This window comes from Somniosus microcephalus, unplaced genomic scaffold (assembly GCF_052327205.1).
Source record: "Somniosus microcephalus isolate GS21.2 unplaced genomic scaffold, FLI_Smic_1.0 unresolved_chr3, whole genome shotgun sequence".
In the NCBI taxonomy this organism is placed as follows: Eukaryota; Metazoa; Chordata; class Chondrichthyes; order Squaliformes; family Somniosidae; genus Somniosus; species Somniosus microcephalus.
Window position 1 is genome coordinate 11,601,646 of NW_028225181.1, and position 10,428 is coordinate 11,612,073.

General features: G+C 52.2%; 1 pseudogene; it reads left to right on the top strand.

The window, feature by feature from the left end:
• Positions 1–8,101: 8,101 nt before the first annotated feature.
• On the top strand, positions 8,102–9,028 carry LOC147091199 (uncharacterized; annotated as a pseudogene).
• Positions 9,029–10,428: the final 1,400 nt, after the last annotated feature.

Consider the following 10,428-nt stretch of genomic DNA (forward strand, 5'->3'; position numbering starts at 1 on the left):
TTATCTATCCCCTGGCCCAGTTGTCTCCCCATTTAACTCCCATGTCTGTCTCTTTCTCAGTCACCTGCATTATTCTCTCTCTCTCTCTGTCTTCCCCGTCTTTCTCCTCAACTTTCTCCCAGTCTGTCTCCCCCATCCGTCTCCCCGCTATCTGTCTCACAAGCTGTCTCTCTATCTTTTTCACCCCATCTCACTCTCACTCTATGTCCCTCCAGTCTGTCTCCCCGTCTGACTCACACTGCCTTTCTCTTTATCTGTCTCCATTTTTTGTTTCTCTCTCTCTCTCTGTCACACCCGACTGTCTCCCCATGTTTCCCCACGTCTCCCTCTCTCACTCTCTCCCCACCACGGTCCCTGCTTCCCGCCGCTTCAGTATATCCCCATTTATCACCACCAGTCTCCCTGCCCCGTCCTTATCAATCCGCCCACTGGTCTGTCTCTCACTCTATCGGTCTCTTCCCCATCAGCAAACCACGTCTGTCTCTGTCTCTCTATCTGAGTCTCCCGCGACTGTCTGCACATTCTGTCTCTTTCTGTCTCTCCCTCTTTCTCACGTCTTCTGTCAGCCCAGCTTCAGTCTCCCCCGCCAGTCTGTCTCTCCTTCTGTCAATCCAGCATCTGTCACCCCATCTAAGTTCCTGTCTGTCTATCTCATTCTGTCTCAATCCAGTCTGGTCTATTTCTGTCTCCCTGTCAGTCTCTTCACTCTCTCTTTGTCTCACTTCCGTCATTCTCTCCCTTCTGCCTCCCCCCGTCTGCTTGCACAATCTTTCTCCCTGTGTCACCTACCATTTGTGGTCGCCCAGACTGTCTTCATCTGTCTCTCACCCCCATCGGTCTGTCTCTCCCACCGAGCCTGGGGCTGTTGCTCTCTCTCTAACTCCCACCATCTTTCTCTCTATCTGTCTCCCACAGCTTACAACACTGGCAGCTACCCGACAATGTCGAAAACTGCCCAGGTGTGTCCTGTCCACAAAAAGCATGACAAATCCAAACCTGCCAATTACTGCCCCATCATTCTACTCTCAATCATTCAAAGTGATGGAAGGTCTCATCGATAGTGCTAGGAAGTAGCACTTACTCACCAATAACCTGCTCACCGACGCTCAGTTTAGGTACCGACAGGTCCACTCGGTTCCAGGCCTCATTTCAGCCTAAGTACAAATGTGGACAAAGGAGTTGAATTCCAGCGGTGAGGTGAGAGTGACTACCCCTGAAATCAACGTCGCACTTGACTGAGTGTGGCATCAAGGAGCACCAGTAAACATGAAGTCAATGGGATTCGGGAAGAAAAATCTTCCCTTGCTGGAGTCATAACTAGCACAAAGGAAGATGGTTGTGGTGGTTGGAGGTCAATCATCACAGCCTCAGGACATCACTGCAGGAGTTCCTCATGGCAGTGTCCTAGGCCAAAGCATCTTCAGCTGTGAAGGTGTAATAGGGTTCGTGCGAAATTGCTGTGCTTAAGAGAAACAGTTCTTGAAACCATATCAATCTAAAACAGCTTTTGAAACTACATCAATCTAAAACAACATTGTGTGCAAATTATGTATATGAACAGCCACCCCCGGACAATTGAATAATGTGTAACCTTTAAATTGATTGGATCTCCGAAGAGATGTGGCAGCTAAAGGGTGTGTATAAACATGTGGGCCTAGAAATTCAGTATAGCCACTTTTGGGGCGGTAAAGTCGGGCGGCCGCTAAAGTTTGCGACCGCCGGAAAGTGGAGGGCAGTTCGCCGAAATTCATTAGCTTTGGCCAAGGAGTTTGCTCGAGCGCTAAAACTGGCGATGCACGGCTATCCTTAGGCGCTAAGCCGGCGGTGCAGACTGATACCGCCTGATTGACAGCAGACACCCTGGCGCCGGCCAGCTCTTAAAGGGGGAAGGGTCGACTTGGTCTGCTGCCATGCCCTGGATACTGCAGCCCTCCAGCTAGGCCTAAACACTGCTGCTGGAGAGAAATAGCGCCAGGAAGGATGCAGAGGGCCTGTGAGCGAGCGCAGCACTTCTCTGGCCATGATTTAAAGGTGCTGGTTAGGGCTTTGGAGAAGAGAAGCCATATCTTGTTCCCGGACAGTGGCAAGAAGCCTCCCAACAGGGTGTACAGGAGAGCCTGGAGGGATATCGCCCAGAGGGTCACAGCCACCTGCGATGTCCCCCGGACTGTTGTCCAATGCCGGAAAAAGTATAACGACCTCACTCGGATTGTCAGTGTGAGTACCCTTTCCAGTGTCCTCCTCATCCTTGCATGTGCACCTCACATTATGGGCAAAGGGACCTCAAAGGCATAATAGCCAGCCCTCATCCAGCAGCTATGGCACTGGCATGAACAGCAATTGCACTTCCTGCACTTTACACACTGGCCAAGCTATTCGACCATGAGAGGCAGTGCACACAACAACAGGGCACCACACTGGCCAAGCTATTCGACCATGGGAGGCAGTGCACACAACAACAGGGCACCACACTGTACTTAGAGGCCGTCCTTTCTCTTGCAGGCCAAGCTGGCCCAGAGTCTGAAGAGCCGGACTGTCACCGGGGGAGGCCATCCCCAGTTCCAGCAGCTCAGTGACCTGGAGGAGCACGTGGGTCGACTCATGGGTGCCCGGGTGATTGGCCCCATTGCAATTGGAGATGCCGATCCTGTGCTGGGCCCCAATGGTAAGGACATGACCTTTTGGACCTCTCTCGTTCCCCTTGCGCTTCAGATCTACATCCTTTGCCACTGTCCGACAAATGCGCAGAATGCCAGCACTCATGCCTCCCTCACTGATGCCCTCTCCTCACTCTAAAGCTACTCTTGTGCCTTCCTGCTTTCAGCTGGTGAGGAAGAGGTCCCTGAAGCTGCCAGTGAGAGTCCCTCGGAAGAGGAGGACGAGGAGGAGCAAGAGGAAGGCGGCCCATCGGGGGAACCCTCATCCGCACCAGGGAATGGCAACGGAGGGGACACGCCTTCCCTGGAGGAGAGCCAGGGGGAAGTGTTGCAGGGGGTGTAGCTCCTGTGCCCAGTGGCGTCCAGCCATGCGGGAAGGGTCGGGCAGCACGGCTGCCTTCTCCCCAGAGGGGGGAAGTGTTGCAGGGGAGTGTAGCTCCTGTGCCCAGTGGCGTCCAGCCACGCGGGAAGGGTCGGGCAGCAAGGCTGCCTTCTCCCCAGAGGGGGGAAGTGTTGCAGCGGAGTGTAGCTCCTGTGCCCAGTGGCGTCCAGCCACGCGGGAATGGTCGGGCAGCACGGCTGCCTTCTCCCCAGAGGGGGGAAGTGTTGCAGGGGAGTGTAGCTCCTGTGCCCAGTGGCGTCCAGCCACGCGGGAAGGGTCGGGCAGCTCGGCTGCCTTCTCCCCAGAGGGGGGAAGTGTTGCAGGGTAGTGTAGTTGCTGGGCCCAATGGCGTGCAGCCACGCAGGAAGGGTTGGGCAGCTCGGCTGCCTTCTCCCCAGAGGGGGGAAGTGTTGCAGGGGAGTCTAGTTGCTGGGCACAGTGGCGTGCAGCCACGCAGGAAGGGTCGGGCAGCTCGGCGGCCTTCTCCCCAGAGGGAGAGTCCGGCCTCCAGTCCGGAGACGGTCCTCGCCCAGGAGGTGCGCCTCCTTGACCAAATATCCGTGGACACGGATCGTCGGCACACCGAGTTCATGGGGGTTGTTGCACGGTTGCCTGAGGCCATTGAGTCCCTGGCTCATAGTGTGTCCGATTTCGGGGCCTCACAGGCCAGGGGTTTCGAACAACTCGTGGCAGCACAGGCCAGGGGTCTCGAACAATTCGGGGCATCACAGGACGCGAGTCGGGCCAAATTGAGGGCAGCACAGGACGCGAGTCGGGCTGAATTCAGGGCAGCACAGGACGCGAGTCGGGATGAATTCAGGGCAGCACAGGCAGCGAGTGGACAGTTGATCAGTGGTGCCGTGCAGTCACTGGCTGGTCTGATGCGGGCACAGACCAGGGCAGTACGGGCACTCACTGCTGCCACACTCGCTGTGCCAGGCAGGCATCGCCAGGGCACCCGCCGCACTGCAGCAGCACAGCGGTCTGGCCTTCACCAGATTGCTGTGCTTGCTGCAGTGCCAGCCCGGCCGAGTGCCAGTGTCTCAGGTGAGCAGCGAGCACCTGGCATCAGCCAGCTTGCCCCCATTGCTGCAGCCGCCACTGCCACTCCCCCAGCGAAGCTGCGACGAGCTGCTGGAGGGACTGATGCTGCCCAGCCACAGCTGCAGCAGTCAGCAGCCGGCAGCCGGCCCCTCGAGGGCCAGAGTTCGTCTAGGCCGACCCCCAAGGGCATCTGCCGTCACGCAATGTGCCCCTCAGGAGCCTTCCCCCAGCCTTGCAGCACCCACAGGGCCCAGGTTGAGGCAGAGCAGCAGGTCGGCCAGGGGCCGGAAAAGCATGGACAAGGACTCGCCCTCTCGGCACACAAAGTAGAGTGTGTTGGCAAATGTTTTTTTATATGGGGGTGGTTGTGTTGTCTATGGGGGGGTTCTTTTGGTAAGGCCGAGGATGAAGGCCATTTGGATGGACAAGTTTTGTTATTCCTCCCCAGGTTGTGGGAGTGAGATATGTTTTTGACTGTTTTTTGGGGGTGTTGTCTGTTTTTGGGTTTCATGTGGGAAGGGCCCTGAGTTTGTTCAATAAAGCTTTTTCTTTATTCAGCTTGTCCATGTGTGATGTTTCAAGTGGTTGTTGCATTAACCGGCTGAGGTCTTGCGGAGCGGCTGCATTCATGTGCCTTCATTGCCACAAGCCATCCCCAGACAGGGGGCCTAGAAGTGTCGTTCAATAAGCCGCCGACGGACGGCCCTTGGACCTTGTGGCTCCCTCCTGGGCTGGTACTCCTCCTCCTCCTCCTCCTCCTCCTCATGGTCCTCCTGCTCGTCCTCCTGAGGTGGTGGTCCAACGTTAGGTGGCAGTGCCTGAGTCCTGCGGATAGCCAGGTTGTGCAGCATGCAGCAAACGACGACGAACTGGGAGACCTATCCGGCGAATACTGCAGAGATCCACCGGAGCGATCTAGGCAGCGGAACCGTTGCTTGAGGATGCCAATCGTTTGCTCTATGATGTTCCTTGTGGCTTGATGGCTTTCATTGTATGCCTCCTCAGCCGGGGTCCTGGGCGCGCGGAGCGGGGTCATGAGCTATGTACACAAAGGATAGCCTTTGTCCCCAATAAGCCATCCTCTTGGGGGAGGCTGTGCCTGGAACATGTCAGCCACAGTAGTCTGGCGCAGGATAAATGCATCGTGGCTGCTGCCTGGAAAGCGGGCATTGACAGCTAGGATACGCTGCCTGTGGTCACACACCAGCTGTACATTGAGGGAATGGTTGCCCTTCCGGTTGCGGTAATCTTCGGCATTGTGGATAGCTGCCCGCAAAGCCACATGCGTGCAGTCAATGGCGCCCTGCCCCATGGGGAAGTTGGCGATCCTCGCAAATCCGACTGCACGCTGCTCCTGCCTCTCTAGGGTCATGGGGAAGGAGATGAATTGGTGTCTCCTTGTGAAAAGGGCATCGGTGACCTGCCGGATGCAGCGATGCACGGCGAACTGGGAGATGTTAGCTATGTCCCCAGCAGCGGCTTGGAAGGTGCCGCTTGCATAAAAGTTCAGAGCCACCGTGACCTTCACTTCCACCGACAGAGACGTCCTGCACATCAGCTGTGGACGCAGATCGCTGTGAAGCAGCTGGCAGATCTCTGCAACCACCTCCCTTCTGAAGCGCAGCCTCTTAACACACTGCGCGGCAGTCATGGTGAGATAGGACACCTGCTGGCGGTATTCCCTGAGTGTGTAAGGCCTACGTTGCCGATGCCTGATGCCCCCTCTGCATCTAGGCATGGCTGCCGCTCTCACACAGCGTCTGCGAGCCCTTCGCACATAATGCTGGAACTGAGGGTTGGAACCCCATGCAGCCCCCTAATATACTTGGAAACAATGAAATCACAATGAGGCAAATTTCCAAGCTCTGGCCAGAAGCCAAAACTACCTCTCCTATGTTGGGCCAAATCAGTAAGGTCTCATCCTTGGTCTCTGTCCAGAAATCCGTTGCAGAAAAGTCATTGCAGCAAAATGGCTGGCCTTTATAGTTCAGTGTAAGTGCCCTTTAATTAGCGCTCCCCGAGGCCCGCAGGGCCTCTGCTGCGTTCCAGATCACAGTTCTTAACACCGCCACGCCCACATTGGGCGGGCATGACTGAAGTTCCGGTTTGGGGTGCACAAAGGGCGTTGCACAACGAAATGACGTCATAAGTTGCGCGCGCAGCTGAGCGCGCGCATACACTTTGCGCCGGCGCTAAATGTCTACTGAAGTTGGGCGTAGGCGCAGATCATCCTGCACCCGGGCGCTAAGTGCCTAGCGCTCGAGATCTACCCCTCCTAACGCGCTAACGGCTGGCAAACGCAACTAAATTTCTAGGCCGTGATCTCTGCGGTCCCGCAGATGATTGAATTATGTGTAAGTGGTGACATGTGACGTCTGCGGCCCCGCAGATGATTGAATTATGTGGAAGTGGTGACATGTGACCTCTGTGGATGGAAGGAATAAACACTGAACATTCGAAGCATTCGGGTGAGCCAACCATGCACGAGCGGCCGGAGCTCTAAGTTGTCTCCCTGATCAGCCCAATTTGTTTGTCTGTAACTGTTGGTCAATCAAAACTGTTCATAGGTGTGTAGGAAACCGTTGGAATCTTAATAAACTGTTTGATTCTTTACCCTTGACAGGCTAGTGTGCGAAATTAACTGAAGTGATATTTTTCACCACAACAAGCTGTTACATCAATGACCTTCCCTCCAACATAAGGTCATAAGTGGGGACGTTCGCTGATGACTGCACAGTGTCGAGTATCATTTTACAACTCTTCAGATGTTGAAGCAGTCCATTCCCGCATGCAACAAGACCTGGCTTGGGCTGATAAACTGCAGGTAACATTCGCGACACACAAATAACAGGCAATGAGAACCTCCAACAAGGGCAGCACGGTGGCATAGTGGTTAGCACTGTTGCCTCACAGCGCCAGGGACCCAGGTTCGAATCCGGCCTCGGGCGACTGTCTGTGTGGAGTTTGCACATTCTCCCCGTGTTTGCGTGGGTTTACTCCGGGTGCTCCGGTTTCCTCCCACAGTCCAAAGATGTGCAGGTTAGGTTGATTGGCTATGATAAATTGACCCTTAGTTTTAGGGGGAGTAAATACGTGGGGTTACGGGGATAGGGTGGGATATGTGTTGGTGTAGGGATTACGGGGATTGGGTGGGATATGTGTCGGTGCAGGCTCGATGGGCCGAAATGGCCTCTATCTGCACTGTGGGGTTTCTGTGATTCTGTGAAAAGTGAGTTTAACCACCATCCCTTCTAGAATGCTGAAGAGAAAAGATGAGGAAACAGTGCAGGAAACTGATTGGGGTAAGGATAACCAGATTCTGTCAGGAAGGGGCACTGCATACAAACAAAAGAATGCACTAATAATAGGGTCCAGGTTAGAACAAATGGTAATAAGACAAATAGGGCAATAATAAAAAAAAAGTAAAAATGTTAAAAAGACCAAGCTAAGGGAATTGTATCTCAATGCACGAAGCACACCTAATAAGGTAGATGAATTAACAGCGCAAATAGATGTAAATGTATATGATACCATTGCGATTACCGAGACATGGCTGCAGGGTGACTGAGGCTGGGAGCTGAATACCCAAGGATATTCAATATTTAGGAAGAACAGGCAAAAAGGAAAAGGAGGTGGGGTGGCGTTGTTAGTAAAGGACCGGCGAGCAGTCGGCAGCAGCAGCGAGGAGGCAGATACAAATCCGGCGAATTCCACAAGAACAGCAAAATGAAGGAGTGATGTCACAGGACTGCAGGAAAGAATCCGAGAGCGGGGGCAGCCAAACAACAACAACTGCGAAACCGCTAAATTGATGTCACAACCAGGGAAGGAGCTGATTGGTAAGAAGGACCTGTTGAGTCTTTCTACAGTCCAGTCTTTAAAGTAAAAGTAAGGTCTCTAGTTCAGAGTAAGTAGTTTTTCAAGGGAAGTCAGGACCCTAATGTATATAATATTCTTTAATTTAAAGGAAGTAAAGGGATTAAATTAAGGGTATGATATGGCAGGGCAGCTCGGCAGCATGGAGTGGTCCTCCTGTGCTATGTGGGAAGTCAGGGAGACTTTCGGTGTCCAGGGTGAACACATACGCAGGAAGTGTCTCCAGCTGCAGCTACTCGAAATCCATGTTTCGGAGCTGGAGCTGCGGCTGGAGTCACTGTGGCACATCCGCGAAGCTGAGATCTTTGTTGATAGCACTTTTAACGAGGTGGTCACACCGCAGTTAAAGAGTGCAAAGGCAGACAGGGAATGGGTGACCGCCAGACAGAGTAAAAGAACTAGGAAGGTAGTTCAGGAGTCCCCTGGTTCCATCACCCTCTCCAACAGGTTTTTTGTTTTGTATACTGCTGGGCGAGATGGTTTCTTAGGGGAATGCAGCACGAGCCAAGTCCGTGGCACTATACATGGCTCAGCTGCACAGAAGGGGCAGAAAAAGAGTGGGAGAGCAATAGTGATAGGGGACTCTATCATAGGGGGAACAGATAAACGTTTCTGTGGCCGCAGACGTGACTCCAAGATGATATGTTGCCTCCCTGGTGCCAGGGTCAAGGATGTCACTGAACAGCGGCAGGGCATTCTGAAGGGGGAGGGTGGTCAGTCAGAGGTCGTGGTTCATATTGGTACCAACGACATAGGTAGAAAGAGGGATGAGGTGCTGCAGCAAGAATTTAGGGAGCTAGGTAGCAGATTTAAAAGCAGGACCTCAAATGTTGTAAATTCTGGATTATTCCCGGTGCCACATGCTAGTGAGTATAGGAATAGCAGGATAGTGCAGATGAATGTGTGGTGAAAGATTTGGTGCAGGAGGGCTGGTTTTCGTTTGCTGGATCACTGGGTCTTCTTCTGTGGAAGGTGGAAACTGTACTAGTTGGCCGGCTTTAATCTGACCCGGAACGGGACAAACATCCTTGCAGGGAGGTTTGCTAATACTGTTGCGGTGGTGGTTTAAACTAACCTGGCAATGGGATGGGATACCGTGTGGAGCTATAGTAGAGGGTGATGCACAGTCAAACATATAGGAAACAACGTGTCAGCCTGGATGGCAGTGCAAATATCTAACGGCACAAGCAAGTATAGCAAGGTTGAATGGCATTTATTTTAATGCAAGGATTCTTGCGAGTAAGGCAGAGGAATTGAACGTGTTGATAAATTAATGGGAGTAAGATAGTTTTGCTATCACAGAGACATGGTTGAGGGAGGGGCAGGACTGGTAGCTCAACATTCTGGAGTGTAGAATTTTCAGGTGAGACAGAGGGGTGTGTAAAAGAGGAGGGGGTGTCGCAAAATTAATCAAGGCGTCAATTACTGCTGTAAGGAGGGATGATATCTTAGCAGTTTCATCTAATGAGGCCATATGGGTAGAACTTTAAAAAAAAAGTCGGCAAGCACTTTGCTGGGAGTGTACTATAGGCCGCCAAACAGTCAAGGAATAGATATGTATGCAAATCTCAGAGAAGTGTAGAAATAATAGGGTAATAATAGTAGGGGATTTCAAATTCCCCAATATTAACTGGGGTAGTCAGAGTGTGAAAGGCTTAGAGGCTGTGGATTTCTTAAAGTGCATCCAGGAGAGCTTTTTGTGCCAGCATGTAGAAAGTCCTACAAGAGAGAGGGTGGTACTGGACTTAATTATAGTGAATGTAGCCGGGCAAGTGGTAGATGTGTCAGTAGGAGAGCATTTTGGTGACAGTGACCATAATGCGGTGAGATTTAATGTAGTCATGAAAAAGTACAATGATTCACCGGAAATAAAGGTTCTAAATTGGGGGAAGGCCAATTTTAATAGGATAAGGCAGGATCAGGCCAAAATGGACCGAGATCAGCTACTTGTAGGAATATCCACATCAGAGCAGCGGGAGTCTTTCAGAAAGGAAATAGAGAGAGAACAACGCCAATATGTTCCCGTAAAGGTCAAGGGTGGGACCAACAAACCCAGGGAAACCTGGATGACAATGGCTATACAAGAATGGATTAGGAAAATGGGAGGCTTTTGGCAGATACAAAGGACTAAAAACAGTGGATGCCCTAGCGGAGTATAGAAATTGAAGGGCGGTACTTAAAAAAGATATTAGGAGAGCGAATATGGGGCATGAAAAAACACTGGTGGGCAAAATAATGGAAAATCCCAAGGTGTGTATAAGTATATTAAGGGCAAGAGGATAACCAGGGAAAGAGTAGTGCCCATTAGGGACCAAAGTGGCAATCTGTGTGTAGACCTGGTAGATGCAGGTGAGGTTTTAAACGAATATTTTACATCTGTGATCACTATGGAGAAGGACAATGTAGGCATAGAAATCAGGCAGGGGGATTGTGATATACTTGAACAAATTAGTATAGAGAGGGAGGAGG